Raw genomic sequence first — 14994 nt, 5'->3', positions numbered from 1 at the left:
TGCCCAACATTTCTACCTGCCTCCAGAGTAGATACTCCCCACTGAGTAGCCAAATCCTTCCTAAAAGAGTTGAAAAATCTCTCGCCAGCTATGCAATTTTCGGATGCAGCCCTGATGCGAAGCAGCACCCATGTGGACAGGATCGAAACTGATGGACCCTTTGATTGCAAAGTCAAGCACTGCTCTCCACTGCTGGCTCTAAAGCACGGTGCTGACACTCCCTAGCAGACCACGAAAGCACCGGAGGACTTCCTGTATGCCCGACTTCCAGCCAACCTGAAGCTTTCCAGGCTGCGGGACACCTCGACTGATGGGTGGTGAAGAGGAACGAACAGAGATGGAGCCCAGGGCTTCCCTGGTGGCGCAGTGGTTGGGAGTCCGCCTGCCGATGCAGGGGACACGGGTTCGTGCCCCGGTCCGGGAAGATCCCACATGCCGCGGAGCGGCTGGGCCCCGTGAGCCATGGCCACTGAGCCTGCGCGTCCGGAGCCTGTGCTCCGCAACGGGAAACGCCACAGCAGTGAGAGGCCCGTGTACCGCAAAAAAAACCCCAAAACAAACAAACAAACAGAGATGGAGCCCGGCAGCATTCTGGGGTCCGCGAAGAGCATCTCCGACTCTTTCTCAAATGGCTTGAATTTGGCAAATCCCAAAATACTCTTTGCCAAGAACTTTTTTGCCTTAATCTTACACCCATGTGAATTTCAAAGGAAATTTCGTCCGTATGTTTCTGATTCATTTACACTTAACTCATCACAAAGTTGTTGTGAAATAGCCATTTGATGTCCAAGAAGGCTTTAGAAGCCCTTTCCTTCGCCTTTTCTCCCTTGCCAATGCTAAAACAATTCCACTCCAGAATCTCTGTAAGTTGGATCGACACTCAGAACTGAAAGAGAACTCTTGTCTTGATAAAACATTCTTGTCAGCACGTAGACGATTTAAACCCATGGGAAACAGAATTCCCTGAAGCTTCTGAAACTTCCTCCAATTCAGGGCTTGTTTTCCCTTTTCTGAACTCATGTTAGATGAAAAGCAGGAATGCTGGGGTGTCAACAGACATGGCACCAGGTCTCACCTCAACCGCAGCAGAACAGTTGCCCCAACCTACGCTAACAGTTGTTCCGGCTCCCACTCTTTGGGAGAGTTCCCATCATGCTCCCGCGGTATGACCTTTTTAAGACACAAGAGCCTTTGATGTTTCCAAACTCACCCACCAGGATCCAACATGCAGTGTAGCCCAGCCATCAGCTATAGAAGGCCCAGACTAAAATAAGTCTCCGCTTACCTCATACATAATATAATCCTAACATAAGCCAAATGCAAACTGATAGAATTTAGGAGGAAAGGCTGTATCAGAACTGTGGTTTCCAGCTGGTCCTTTGGTGTGGACACTGCGGTGTGGGTTTTAGTATTGAATACTGGAAAGGAGATGCGTGGGGTTAGGATGGGTCTTTTGTGCTTTGCTCAAGGGTCCGTACACACGAGTGACCTCGGAAACCTCACGTGTCCTGGGGAAAGTAGGCACTGCCCGCCCGTCTGGAGAGGAAAGTGATGAGGGTTCATCCTGGGTACCTCTTGGCAAGCATGCATGCAGGCCCGAGTGCTGCCTCAGCATCTTCATCATCTTCCTTCCTGCCAGCCCTCTCCCGCAGAACAAAGACTCTTCAGATCCCAGGACGTCAAGATTGGGTCACGGCAGGAGGAGAAAGCCCTCCCAAACAATCCCCTCCTTCACCTCTGTGCTCCCCACCTCCATCGTTTTTATTTCCTGCTTATTCTGAAATCATTTTCTTAAGCATTTTTCAACAATATTTGCATTTAATCATCTGGAAAAATATCCTTTCTTGCAGCCTCCGAGCTCTTTCAAATACCCGTTCATGAATCTAAACAGAACTTGAACCATTTCACCTAACTCCCTCTTGGGCTCAGTAAAGTTGCCATGTTTTTCCCCCTTATTTTAAATTGTGCAAACAATCAGACACTTTGAAAACGGCATACATCAAGTCGGACAAGTCAGGTTTTAATTACTTTAAGACATTTATAATCCCTGCTGTCAGAATCAGCCTTCTCCCTTTGGGCATGTCAAATTCTAGCACTCTTGTGATATCTTTCGCGTTTGACCTAAATATCTATTTACTTTATTGAGTCAGTATAAGGCCTGATAGGTCAAAAATTAGGCATGGGTGGTTAATAAGTAAATACCTGCTACAAGATGCCGGAGTTAAGAGGAATTATAAAATTAAATGCATCTTTAGAGGTCTGTAACCAAGTTCACATTTGTATTTAAATACCAAGTAATCTTCCAATTTTTATGCATAGTTTTCAGTCACTGTAACGAAAACATGATGTCGCCCTCATGCTGTGAGCCCGGTGCTTTGCTTCCTTGTTTACATCCACAGCTATAAACACAGTCTTATCCAGGCTAGCTTGGAAGCAAATTTCCCATTGTTTTCTGCATTCGCCATGTAGAGAGATTTCTAGCATTTTTCTTCATATTCTCATTCTTTATGCACTGGCCCTTAGTGCCTCAACTTTGCAGGGTCTGACCACACCTCCGCCTACCAGCATCCCATCGCAGATTTATGGTCTCTTCATTTTTAACCCCTCTCAGATTTCAAAAGTTGTAAATAGAAAATTGTGCCAAGGGTATTTATTAAAAGTCATTTCTATGCAGATGCCTTTGCTTTAGCGCTAGTCCATACTCTAGGCATCTTTCCCACTGCTTAAAACCCATCTATCTTTCCAGAAAGAGCTCAGCTAGCCCCAACTTCACCAGAGCCACCCTTGGCAACTAACTCCAGGGAGAGGGATTTTTAGATAGAATTTTCAACTCTCTTCATGGACCAAAAAGAAAAGGACCCTATGTCAACACGATGGCTGGAAAGAGTGGTAAACTGGGCTTCATTAACTTGATCAACAGAAAGTTGAAAAGGGGTGTAGAAGAACAGAGATAAAGGAAAGAAGAGAGAAACAGATGATGATCAGAAAGAATTCAAAGAAAAGGAGAGAAAAAAATATTGAAAAGCAAATACCAGTGAAAGACCATTAAATGTATTAAATTGAAACAGGGCAAACAAACGTGAATGTGGAGAGAAAATAATTAAATTCAGAGTGACTTTGCCTGTGTAGAAACATGGACTGCAGAAATAAAATTCTCCAAATGCACATTTTTATTACCAACAAATACCTACCTTGTACTATGGAATTAAATTCAGTGCGTGTGCGTACACATACACACACACACACACACACACACACACACACACACACACACTCTTGATCTGCTGCTCTTCTAAACCAGATGCAGTCAACAAGTGTGCCCTAACGGTGAAGAGACTAGCCCCACGTATCCCCTTCCCACACCCGCAAACTCCAGGTCAGGGGTGGTCTCCCACCTCCTTGGTACCAGCTGGGATCAGAGCACACGGCATTAAGTCACCAATCACCACCACCACGAAAACCTCAACCATCACTTTGCAAACATCACTAAGACAGTGGGCCTCGCTCTGGTCTCTCGGCAGCATCCAGCAGTCAAGAAGGCACGGTGTTCCAGGATCCACAGCCTATCTCTGCACACGGCTCTTCCTCGGAAGTTCTCAAGCACTCAGTCTGGATTTACATAAAATGGAAAAGCCCCTGCCCCTTTGTTGCATGGCCATATTTCACCCAGATGGGGTCCCCTGTTAGGGATCATATGTTGCCTATCTGGCAACTACACTGAGCCTTTCTCTCTGTCTCATGAATGATGTTTAAAAATAAATTGTATAAAGATAAAAAGATTTCTATCTTTAAAAATAAAAGAGGTAGTTGTCCCTGCCACGCTGTACTTTGCTGATGCTCTGAAATCCAGCCCACCTTTCAGATTCTATTACAGCCCTTGTGTTTCTGACTCTTCTTTTGACAGAGAAGTGTTTTTCTTAGATTACTTTTTTCGTTGATATCTACTGGTTTCTAAAACACAAGATCTAATTTTAAACTTGATTTTATTCTTTGTCATTTTCTATCAGAGAGGAGAGAAAAATATGCTCCTGAGGTTCCGGTATTGGAACAAATATCTAAAATCCTATAGTCTCTGAACTCAACACGAACTTCTTTACGTACATGGAATACTTTTAGGGCTAAGCAAAAAACATGCATGCAATTATCTAATTTTTAAGCCAGAAGGATACAGCTGAGCTCACCAGGGACAGACAAGATAGGTCTACCTCCTTTAAGGGTTTGGAGGCCTTCCATAATTTTGCTGCACTTTTCCAATGTAACAAGCTCAAAGGAGGCTCCAGAAAGCAGAAATGACCCTTTATTTACTGTTAGAGTGAAAATTAATGTTGATATGAGACAACAAAACATCCTGAAGTAACTTCTAAACCAACGAATCCATAAATAATGTCCAATATCCTTGAATATGTTTTAACACATTTTAAAAAAAATTTAGACATTCAGTGTAACATCTTAACCCCAAAATCCTGTTCCCTGACCATCCCGTATGAAGGAAAAGGAGCCACAAAAAGTGTTCAAATCAGCAGAGAGAGGAAACCCTACGGAGAGCAGCCCAAGCCAAAACACTGGGTTTTCAGGGAAACTGAGTGGAAAATAATAGAAAGGAAGCAAACTAGAAGGTAGGAGAAGGTGAAGGGGAGCTGTAGGAAAAATGAAAATGAATGAAAACTACAGGTGGAATGACTGTGGGCCCTTTGATTGGTTTCCTGAAAGTCTGCTGGCGACGCAGGCCGGGCGCCAGGGTGGAATGCGCACGCCCACAACATTCTACCGCCGTTGTCAAGTTCATAGACCCCCTCAGAGCCACCTGTAGCACTCTAGAGAAACAATAACGCGAACATCTTTGAACCCTACAGTAGTGTTTAATCAAGATACTGAAACAGGAAACTGGTGAAAAAGACAGCTGTGTCATTCAACACAAAATTACCACCCCAAACTATTTTGCTTCAGTGAAGGCAGCGGAGTCTATTAAATCAAAACTTGTGCGAAACCCAGGTCAAGACATGGTTCTATATCCCGTTTTCTTTCCTTCAGAGATATTCTATTAAGAATAAGGTCATTCTTCGAAGTGTTTAAATGTGGGTATCATTTTAAAATTTTTGATGCTTCTAACTCAATAATTTCACGTGGTCATAAAAATAATCTGTGTTTAAGAGCTCTCCAAGGATTCTGTTCCAAGAGCTGCAATTCCTTTTATTTGGCCTAAAGCCTGGGTGACATTTCCCTGCTAAGGGTCCCCCATGGGTTCCATCTGGATCGTGTGAGTCTCTGGGCAATCTGCGTTTACTTTATGTTGAGTCAGTCCCTAGTTCCAGTGTTGCTGGGTCAGAGATAGAGCCAGATGCCGTTTACTTGGGGGATTGAGACTTCAATATTTCTGACCCTTGTGCCAGAGAGGCTACCTTCTGAGGGAACTCATTCCAAAAAGAGTAAACAAACTCTGGAAAAATGTTCAGCCTCACTGGTAATTAAGGAATTGTAACTCAAGCCAATAAGTTACTACTCTATAGCATGTGTTAGAAATAAAACAGAATATTATTCCCAAGGCTGATGGCACTGTACTTTGGTACAATCTTTATCAAATTGAAGAATATTTTAGTAGTACATAGGAAGAACAGTAAAAATATTTATTCCCTTTGACTCAATCATTCCATCTTTAGGAAAACTTGAAAAGAGTGAGAGAGTAGAAAAGACATATACCCAATTGTTTCCAGCAACTGAAAACAAGAAATGGCCTAAACAGCCAACAATAAAAGATTGGGGGGCTTCCCTGGTGGCGCAGTGGTTGGGAGTCCGCCTGTCAATGCAGGGGACGTGGGTTCGTGCCCCAGTCCGGGAGGATCCCACATGCCGCGGAGTGGGGGGCCCGTGAGCCATGGCCGCTGAGCCTGCGCTCCGCAACGGGAGAGGCCACAGCGGTGAAAGGCCCGCGTACCGCAAAAAAAAAAAAAAAAAAAAGATTGGTTATCTAATTATGGTTAGTCCATGGGGACACTGTGATCCCCATTGACCATAATAATTCTACCTCCAGGCCAGTGTGGGCTTGTGAATAGCCACAGGACTTGATTCTGCCTACTAAGATGAGAGGAAAAGTTTCCTTAGGAGTGTTGGGGGAAAGCTATCTCCCGCCTAAGAAAAAGGCACGGGAAGAAACAGCTCATCTTCTGGGCGCTGTGCTGGATGTGGACCCTGGCACGGGTGCCGCCATCTCAGATACACCAGAGGGGAATTCAACACCGAGGTGTGAGCTCCCCAGAGAAATGGAAAAAACGTGGGTCCTTGACAGGATGACAGCACTGAGCTACTGAGTCAATCATCCCAAAGCCTCAGCTTCCATTATATGTGAAAAATCCCATATCTGTGAAATATTAAACTTTCTTGTAACTTAAGCTAGTTTGAGTTCAGGTTTTCTGATTCCTCTGCCAAAGGAATCTAACAGAATCAAAATGAGTTTAATCTTGCATATCCCTCATAACAGTGAAGACTAATGTAAACTTATTTTGTCAATAATCTTAAATAAGACAGTTAAATACACCAAGGTATATCCAATATAATTATAACTGCATAAAAACCATGAATATATCTATATATGTACATTATGAATAGAACTAACAAGAAATAGTTATATCACAGTTAAAGAAATTAAAAGTAAATTATAAAGTACTTTAAAGTTTTTTTAAGTTTTTTTTTTTTGCGGTACGTAGGCCTCTCTCTCACTGCTGTGGCCTCTCCCATTGTGGAGCGCAGGCTCAATGGCCATGGTTCACGGGCCCAGCCGCTCTGCTGCATGTGGGATCCTCCTGGACCGGGGCACGAACCCACGTCCCCTGAATCGGCAGGCGGACTCTCAACCACTGCGCCACCAGGGAAGCCCTAAAGTTTTTAATTAATATTTTAAGCACTGCCTTCTATAATTTTTCTTCACATCGTTTCTCAAGATGGTGAGCTACCAAAGGTTAAGTGGCAAATCTGATTCGTCCCAATTTCAAGTACAATTGCTAGAATATTTTTAGTTTTATATACATCAGGATGAATTCGGTTCTGCTGCAGTAACAGACAAGCCAGCAATCTCAATGCCTTAAAACAACAAAGGGTTGTTTCTTGCTTAGGCTACAAGTCGCCTGGGGTTAGATGGAGTGGTGGCATCTCTGGGCTGATTAGAGTCACTCAGGTGGATGGGGCGGCCACCATTCCAACCGTTGATTGTCACCATGCCAGAGGCTAAAGAAAAAACCATACAAATTGTGTTCTGGATTTTAATGCTTCCGCCACATAACTTCCACTCACGTTTCATTAGCCAAAATAGGTCACATGGCTTTGCCTAAGTTCAAAGGAAGAGGGAAAGTTTAATTCTCCCATGTGCCCGGAAGCCCCAAATATTGGCAAACAGCCCTAATGACTAACCACAGGGTTACAGCAAACGCATAGTTTCATCAGACGTACAGAAGGTAGACTTTTTTCTAAAACCCCAGAGGTAAGAGAGAGATGAAGCCTCTATGTAGTAAAATTAGTCTAGTGAGACACAAAACATCCCCTCACATGTTTTAAATACATGCTCAACTTCACCCAGCAATTGATTCCGCAGGGTTCATATGGTTGCTAAAACATGTGGTTCAAGTCTCAGCCTATTATAAATGTAGTGGAGACTTTTATATCATTCCTCAAGTGCTACCACGAAAGACCACCAGACAGCAAAGAGATTCATCATCACAGAAGATCTCCCTTGCAAAGTCTGCACGCATCAGCAAAAGCAACCAGAATCTGCCTGATAGGACATACCTAGCACTTCTCTCTACTCCCTGCTATCTTTCTGCATGTGTTTTGGACGTTTTTAACATTTTAGGCTCAGTTCAAACATAAATTCTGAACTGTGAGACCCAGAGTGTACTTATCCTACTTCATTCCTCACCTCGTTTTTCTCTTCTTCCCTTACACTTCATTCTCCTAACCTATACCCGTGACTCCCCAGTAGCACAACTTTTCCCATTGCCGAGTTGTGAACCTTCCACCACTGAACTGCCATTCTTCCTTGGCTACTTTCTCCAACAGCCCATGAAGATCTTTGGGCATCACCAGCTGCTAGAAGTCTAAATTCTCCACCTGAACCGTAGGTTGGTTCCTCCCAGCCACCGGAGGACTATGTCTCTGAGAGCAGTGGGCTAAGAAGGTGGCCAGGACCTGGGCTATGGAGATGGAATAGCAGCTGACTCTGGCCGGACAAGATTGGCTTGACTGCCCCTCATTGGTCCATTTCTCATCATGTTCTACAGAGATAATCTTACCCTTCCCAGAGCACATCAACCAGACATGTTTAGATGATAGGTATCAGAAACCTTCACTCACCCTGGATTTGTTTTGAAAAAAAGTATTTATTTATTGGCTCAGAAAATTTTCAAGGGTAGGGCTTGTTGGTGGCAAAGCTTAATCCAGGGGCTCAAGTGACGTCCTCAGGATGTGGTTTCTTCTGTTTCTCTGCCCTCCTTTCTCCATCCTGGCTTGCTCTGTGACAGCTTTTCTCTCATGAGTGCAGGACAGATGCCAAGAGCTCTTCGGTTCACATCTAGTTCTCAGCAGACCCAGTGAATGCCTTGAGCTCCACATACTGAGAGGTCAACACACTGACAGGTCACGTGGGCCCCTCAATCAAGGTGTCCATAACTGGCATGGAGGATTAAATATGCAGATTGAATGAGGCCAATCAGGCTTGCCCCTGGCGGTGAGGGCAGGGTCATGTCTCCCCAACCCGCGGCAGTGGGGAGGGGACATATAATGTCCCCCTGTAAGAAATCCAAGGTACTCTTATAGGAAGAAGATTGAAAGGATGCTAACAGCCCAGACATGGGCTCCCAGGCAGCCTTTCTTGGACTCGGCTCCTTGCCTCTGCCCCCTTCAGAACTGGCCTTTCTTTTGTTTCACTCTGGACGGTTAGGGGGAGATGGCCTTAGTGTTCAGTAACAGTGAAGGCATGTTGAAATGGGGGCACGTCCATCAACAGAGGAATGGCTAAAGAAGATGCGGTACATATGTACAATGGAATTTACTCAGCCATAAAAAAGAATGAAATAATGCCATTTGCAGCAACATGGATGCAACTACAGATGTCATACTGAGTGAAGTAAGTCAGACAGAGAAAGACAAATACCACACGGTATCACTTATATGTGGAATCTAAAAAAAGGGTACAAATGAACTTATCCACAGAACAGAAATAGAGGTACAGATGTAGAAAACAAATTTATGGTTACCAGCGGGTAAGGGGGAAAGGGAGGGATAAATGGGGAGACTGGGATTGACATATACACACTACTATATATAGAATAGATAACTAATAAGGACCTACTGTATAGCACAGGGAACTCTACTCAGTACTCTGTAATGGCCTATATGGGAAAAGAATCTAAAAAAGAGTGGGTATGTGTATAACTGATTCAGTTTGCTGTACAGCAGAAACTAACACAACATTGTAAATCAACTATACTCCAATAAAAATTTAAAAAAAAGAAATGGGGGCAGTGAACACAGATGAGACAGGAGGCGCTGTCTGCTCTGCAGCCAGGGGAGGGGTGGGGTATGGGGCTTGGGAATGGGGGAGACTTGGAGAAATGAGACAGGAGCTCTGAATCACAGCGGTGAGGAATAAACTAGTGACTCAACAACATTTGGGTTTTTTAATTTGCCCAGAAGAGCTGACTAACTGACTTAAGTTGTACAGACTGCCCCTCCAGAAGCGCGCTGGAACTAAGTGTCAAGGCAATGTGACAGAAAACTAGAGCAAAGCTCACAGAATACAAACGAAGTGGACTTGTATTTATTTGGGTTCCTCAGGGCTCTCAGGAACCATTCAATCCCTCGAGGGCCAGGACCTTGTCTTCCACTCCCCTTTCACTCCCCTCATGTTTGGCAAAATGTCCTGGAGCCCAGGGGACCCAGACTCAACCAAGGGTGGGGGACAAACCCTCCAAAAGAAAGAAATGATCAACGGATGAACAGAATTCCTTCCTCCAGAGAGAATCATTCATTTCCACACACTTTCAGATCGTATAAAAGGTAATGTGGCATGATTACAAATGGAATTATAAATGCCTGCCTTATCCCAAAATAAAGCTGGGGCAGAAAATATTCTCTCACTTCTTATGCAAAGAAGTAGGCCATTTGGGAGGAAGCTGGACCCACTGCTGAAACAGTCTTCAAAGGCACAAGCCTCTGAATGGTCGTTTCTCAAAGGAAAGGCAGAGACAGAATGAACCCTTGCTAAGCGGGTGGGAGGCCATCCTGGACTTCTCCGTCCTGCTAAGACGCAGACCCCGGCTGGAGAGTAGAGCGAGCTGTGGCCGTGCGCTCTGTGCTGCCACCTAGTGGATATAATTGGTAACTACAAAGGCTTGGGAAGGGCCAGGAAAGGAAAACTTCCTGCTTCCCGATTTAAAAAAAGAAAAAGAAAACATGTCCTGTCCAGAGTATCTGTAGAGCAGCAGCAACCAGCCTCCTGACAGCTGCAAACACATCCCTTATTAGTCCACCCTGTAGGCCTGAGAGGCCCAGCGACGCTTCTCATGCTGAGCGCTGGAGAAACAGCCGGCGCTGCAGGCAGCAGAAGGCAGGTGAATCCTGGGCCCTTCTGGGACATATCCTTTGCTGTGGTTCCAGTCCTGGCAGCGGACTCTTTCTCTTCCTGGTCTGGGCTTTGCTATGCGGCAGCCCTTTTCAGTCTAGGACTGAAACCATTGGTGATGAAACCATCAGTGACCAGTCAGTAGGCAAAACACATGCTCGTCCACTTTGGGGGAAGAGATGTGACAAGTTAATGAGATGCAGCCGCAGCCTCTTCCCGGTCGCACCTCACGCGTGCACACAGGCAGGCCGGCGCTCACAGGAGGTCCGCGCAGCCGCAGTGTGCCCGGTGCCGGCTGACTCTAATCAAGGCAGGCATCGGCTCGCGTGGGAGACCTGCTTCTGGTTCCACGTCCAGGTGGGATCTCTCTCCTGTGCTTCGCTTCTCTGGTGAAGAACCGCCAAGGCAAAGTGGCTCACAGACTCCGTTCTTAGTCACCAGCCAAATATCAGCTTAGAGATGGCCCGTTCTTGATGCCAGGGCCACCTTACCGCTGCAGCCCTGTTCCCTCTCTAGGTGTATATAGTAGAGGAAGAGCAGAACAGACCTCTGCAACCCGTCATTTGGCATCTCACGAAGAAGGAGTAACAGATGGTTAGAAGCCTGGAACCATGGTTACTCGAATTTCGGACAGGATCTTTAGACATGTTTCCCCTGCTGAACAGAAATGTTCTATCACTTAATTAAATAATTTCATGAAGACAGCTTTGAGACGGACAAGGAAGAAGAAGGCCCTGTGAATTCCACAGAATGTTGCCAAAGGCAGTGCAACTATCTATTGTTTTAAGAAATAACTGACTTTTAAAAACCTCCATATGATTTATAAATCAAAATCATTTCTCCCTCGAGAACAATCCAGAAAGAGTAAAACATTCAAAGCACCAAACTTTCAAAAGACCTGTTGGATTCAGGGTTCTATCCAAGAAAATAACTCCCTGGATTACTTAAATGGCCGTGCAGCTCTTGGAAACTCAGATGAAAGACACCATCAAAGTACAGAGTGCTATTAATAACCCTTGGTGTCCAGCCATCTCCTTCCCCTTCTCTTTGGGCAAGCATCTGCCTGGTTCTATTTTGTATTTGATTTCATTATGTAGTTTTCCGACATCTGCTCCCAGGCTCTCTGAGACAACAGTGAATTCCGCTCAGAGACGAAATCGCACAAGAAAGGGAAGGAAGACCTCGTCAGCGTGCCGCATCTCATCCCTCAGGTCCCTCTGCCCTGCTTGCCATGGGGGCGGGGCAAGGGGCTGGTTCACCCTCCACAGCCAGCACCTGCCTCGCTCCTCCAAGGGCTGTTCTCAGACTCCGCCCTTGGGAGCCTGGGAATTGAAGCCCTTCCCACTTCAGGCAGCCCGGATCCAAAGATGGGCAGGTAGGAGAGAACAAGAATTCCAGCTCCCCGGCCCCTGATGGAGACCAGTCTGGGGGCGGGGTGGGGGTGGGGGGTAAACTATGTTATCTCCAGAGCTTCCCTGCAGGACACAGCCAAAGTTTTAAAATGTCCACAAATTCTTTGACCCTCCTCCCTTCAAGCGAGCCTAGTGCTCGCTTCGGCAGCACATATACTAAAATTGGAACGATACAGAGAAGATTAGCATGGCCCCTGCGCAAGGATGACACGCAAATTCGTGAAGCATTCCATATTTTTGAGAGACCCGCATACCGCAAAAAAAAAAAAAAAAAAAAAAAAAAGGTGGAGCCTAATTCCCTTCCCCTTAAATAAAGGCCAGCCCAGGGCTTCCCTGGTGGCGCAGTGGTTGAGAGTCCGCCTGCCGATGCAGCGGACACGGGTTCGTGCCCCGGTCCGGGAAGATCCCACATGCCGCAGAGCGGCTGGGCCCGTGAGCCATGGCCGCTGAGCCTGCGCGTCCGGAGCCTGTGCTCCGCAGCGGGAGAGGCCACAACAGTGAGAGGCCCGCGTACCACAAAAAAAATAAAAATAAAAAATAAAATAAAGGCCAGCCTGAGTGCTTCTGCAGAACAGAAGATGGGGGAAACGATGCTCGTCGTGGTCCCAGGCTAGGTCATGAAATGGATAGCTTCTGCCTGGCTTTCTCTCTTGGGCTACACACCTGGGGACTCACACAGCAGGACACTCAAGCAGTCCTGGGAGAGGCCCATGTGGAGAGGAACTGAGGCCTCCCACCAACAGCCAGCACCAGCTCTCCAGCCTGGTGAGTGAGCTGCTTTGCAAATGATCCTCCCGCCCCAGGTAAACCTGCCGAGATCTTGACTGATACTGTGGCTACAACCACAAGGACACACCAGCCGGCACTGCCCAGCCAACCTGACCCACTTAAACTCTGAGAGGTGATAAAAGTTTATTGTTGTTTGGGGCAATTTGTTACACAGAAATATAGAAGGAATAGGGCTTCCCTCCTTGGGACTTGGCCCAATACTACACCACTGCCTGCCCTCTCTCCCTAATCATGAATTCATGCTTTCCCATCCCCCTACAGGCTTTCCCTGGGAATGCTTCCTAATACAGTTGAGCCTGCACAGTGCGGGGTTGGGGTGCGGGCCCTCTGCACAGTTGAAAATCAGAGTATCAGAAAATCAGAAAATCATAGTCAGCCCTCCATATATGCGATTCCTCCATATCTGGGAATCCTCCATTTCCATGGTTCCTCCGTATCTGTGGTTTCCACATCCAGGGAATCAAGCAACTGGGGATCGTGTAGGGCTGTGGTATTTACTATTGAAAAAAATCCACATGTAAGTGGACCCTACAGTTCAAACCCACGTGTTTCGAGGGTCAAGGAAAATCCCTTTCATAAGAACCCTTGTCTCAGAACTGAATTCCCCTCTGGGAACTGGTTAAAACTTCTCATAAAATAATTCTAATTCAGGGTCCTTTTTCCCAGCCCATTTTCTCTTCCACCCCAAGAGTCCTCTTTTCTTATCTGGTTTTGCCTCTTTCCATAGTAACTATCCTCACTCCCTTCCTTCACCCCCTGCATCATTGCAACGCCCCTTCCTCAGCTAATGGACCACAGGAGGGCAGGAGGCTGATGTGATAAAACCAAACCGAAAGGGAGAAGGCCCTTCCTGCCCGTCAGCCAGCTACGCGAGCCTTTAGCCGCCTTGGCAATGCGAGCCTACTCTGCTCTTGCATCCTCTGGGTGACCATGGGAACCACAGGTCTGCCAGTGGGATGGAGGGTCTCCCTGCTGCCCAGCTGAGACTCAGGGGGTGGGAGAAGCCTCCTGAGCTCTGGCCGTGTGTGAGGCAAGCAGAAGTGTGTGTTCCCTGGGCATTTTGCAAGGCACACTTTGGAACCAATGTCAATTCCTTTTTCTAAGTAAACTTAAAGGGAGGGGGGGCATAGGTTCTACAAACTCCTAGCTCTGTCAGTCTCTCCCAGAGAAGGAAAAAATGAAAACAAGTAGTCTTGGGATGTTTCCCACATGGAAACTCACAGACTAGGGAAGCAATCCCACTATGACATAGACTGTGCTGAATGGTCGGACACGGCAGGGGACAAACAAGAATAAAACTCCCACTGACGATCCACACAAAGGTTGTCTGAGTGGGAACATGATTCCTCCAGATATGTTTCATGGGGGAGATTTTATTTCAAGCTAAGCCAGTTTTTAAACCCCTGAAATATCTGAAAAATGAACTGATTTGAATTCATTCCTTTGTAGTGTATGATCATTTGCCTGCACTCTGTCTAGGCTTATTTTTCTACTATCAGTGAAGAAATAAATAATCTGCTAAGTGCATTCATAGGCTAGAAAGTTGGTGGGGAACGTAGCTGATCTTCTTATAAGAAAAATCTTTCAAGAAATTTTAGCACGTTTATACTTTACCTGTAAAATGCAGCTTCAGGAGGAAACAAACTTCAAGAAAAACACTCAAGAGTTTTCCAAGCCAATATACTTGTTTTCAGTAAATTTGCACCCTTTGAACAAAATTTTTTTTTCTCAAGGCGAGAGTATTAGTTTGCTAGAGCTGTTATAACAAAGTACCCGAGACTGGGTGGCTTAAACAACAGGAATTTACTTCTCACCGTCTGGAGGCTGGAAGTCCCAAGCTGTCAGCAGATATAGTTTCTTCCCAGGCCTCTCACCCTGGCTGGTAGATGGCCTTTCCCTGTGTCTTCACAAGGTCTTCCCTCTGTGCATGTCTGTATCTGAACCTCATCTTCCTGTAAAGACACCAGTCATATTGGATTAGAGCCCATCCCACCAACCTCATTTAACCTTAATTACTCCTTTAAAGACCTATGTCCAAATACAGTCATATTATGAGGTACTAGGCGTATTTCAACATATGATTTTGAACAGACACAAGTCAGCCAATACCAGAGAGTTTATTAATTCCGTCTAGATTTTGCTCTATAATAGTTCCCTGAAAATAACATTTTGCTAGGTATTAAC

The 14994-nt window shown here is 45.7% G+C and overlaps 1 non-coding gene across 1 annotated transcript; it reads left to right on the top strand.

Moving 5' to 3' along the window:
- The first annotated feature begins 12153 nt into the window (after positions 1-12153).
- On the top strand, positions 12154-12260 carry LOC132437441 (U6 spliceosomal RNA). The gene has a single exon (XR_009522024.1). It is a non-coding gene; the product is annotated as a U6 spliceosomal RNA (small nuclear RNA).
- Positions 12261-14994: the final 2734 nt, after the last annotated feature.

This window comes from Delphinus delphis, chromosome 14, assembly GCF_949987515.2.
Source record: "Delphinus delphis chromosome 14, mDelDel1.2, whole genome shotgun sequence".
In the NCBI taxonomy this organism is placed as follows: domain Eukaryota; kingdom Metazoa; phylum Chordata; class Mammalia; order Artiodactyla; family Delphinidae; genus Delphinus; species Delphinus delphis.
Note: the sequence above shows the minus strand (reverse complement) of the source record. Positions and strands in the feature narration are given on the sequence as shown.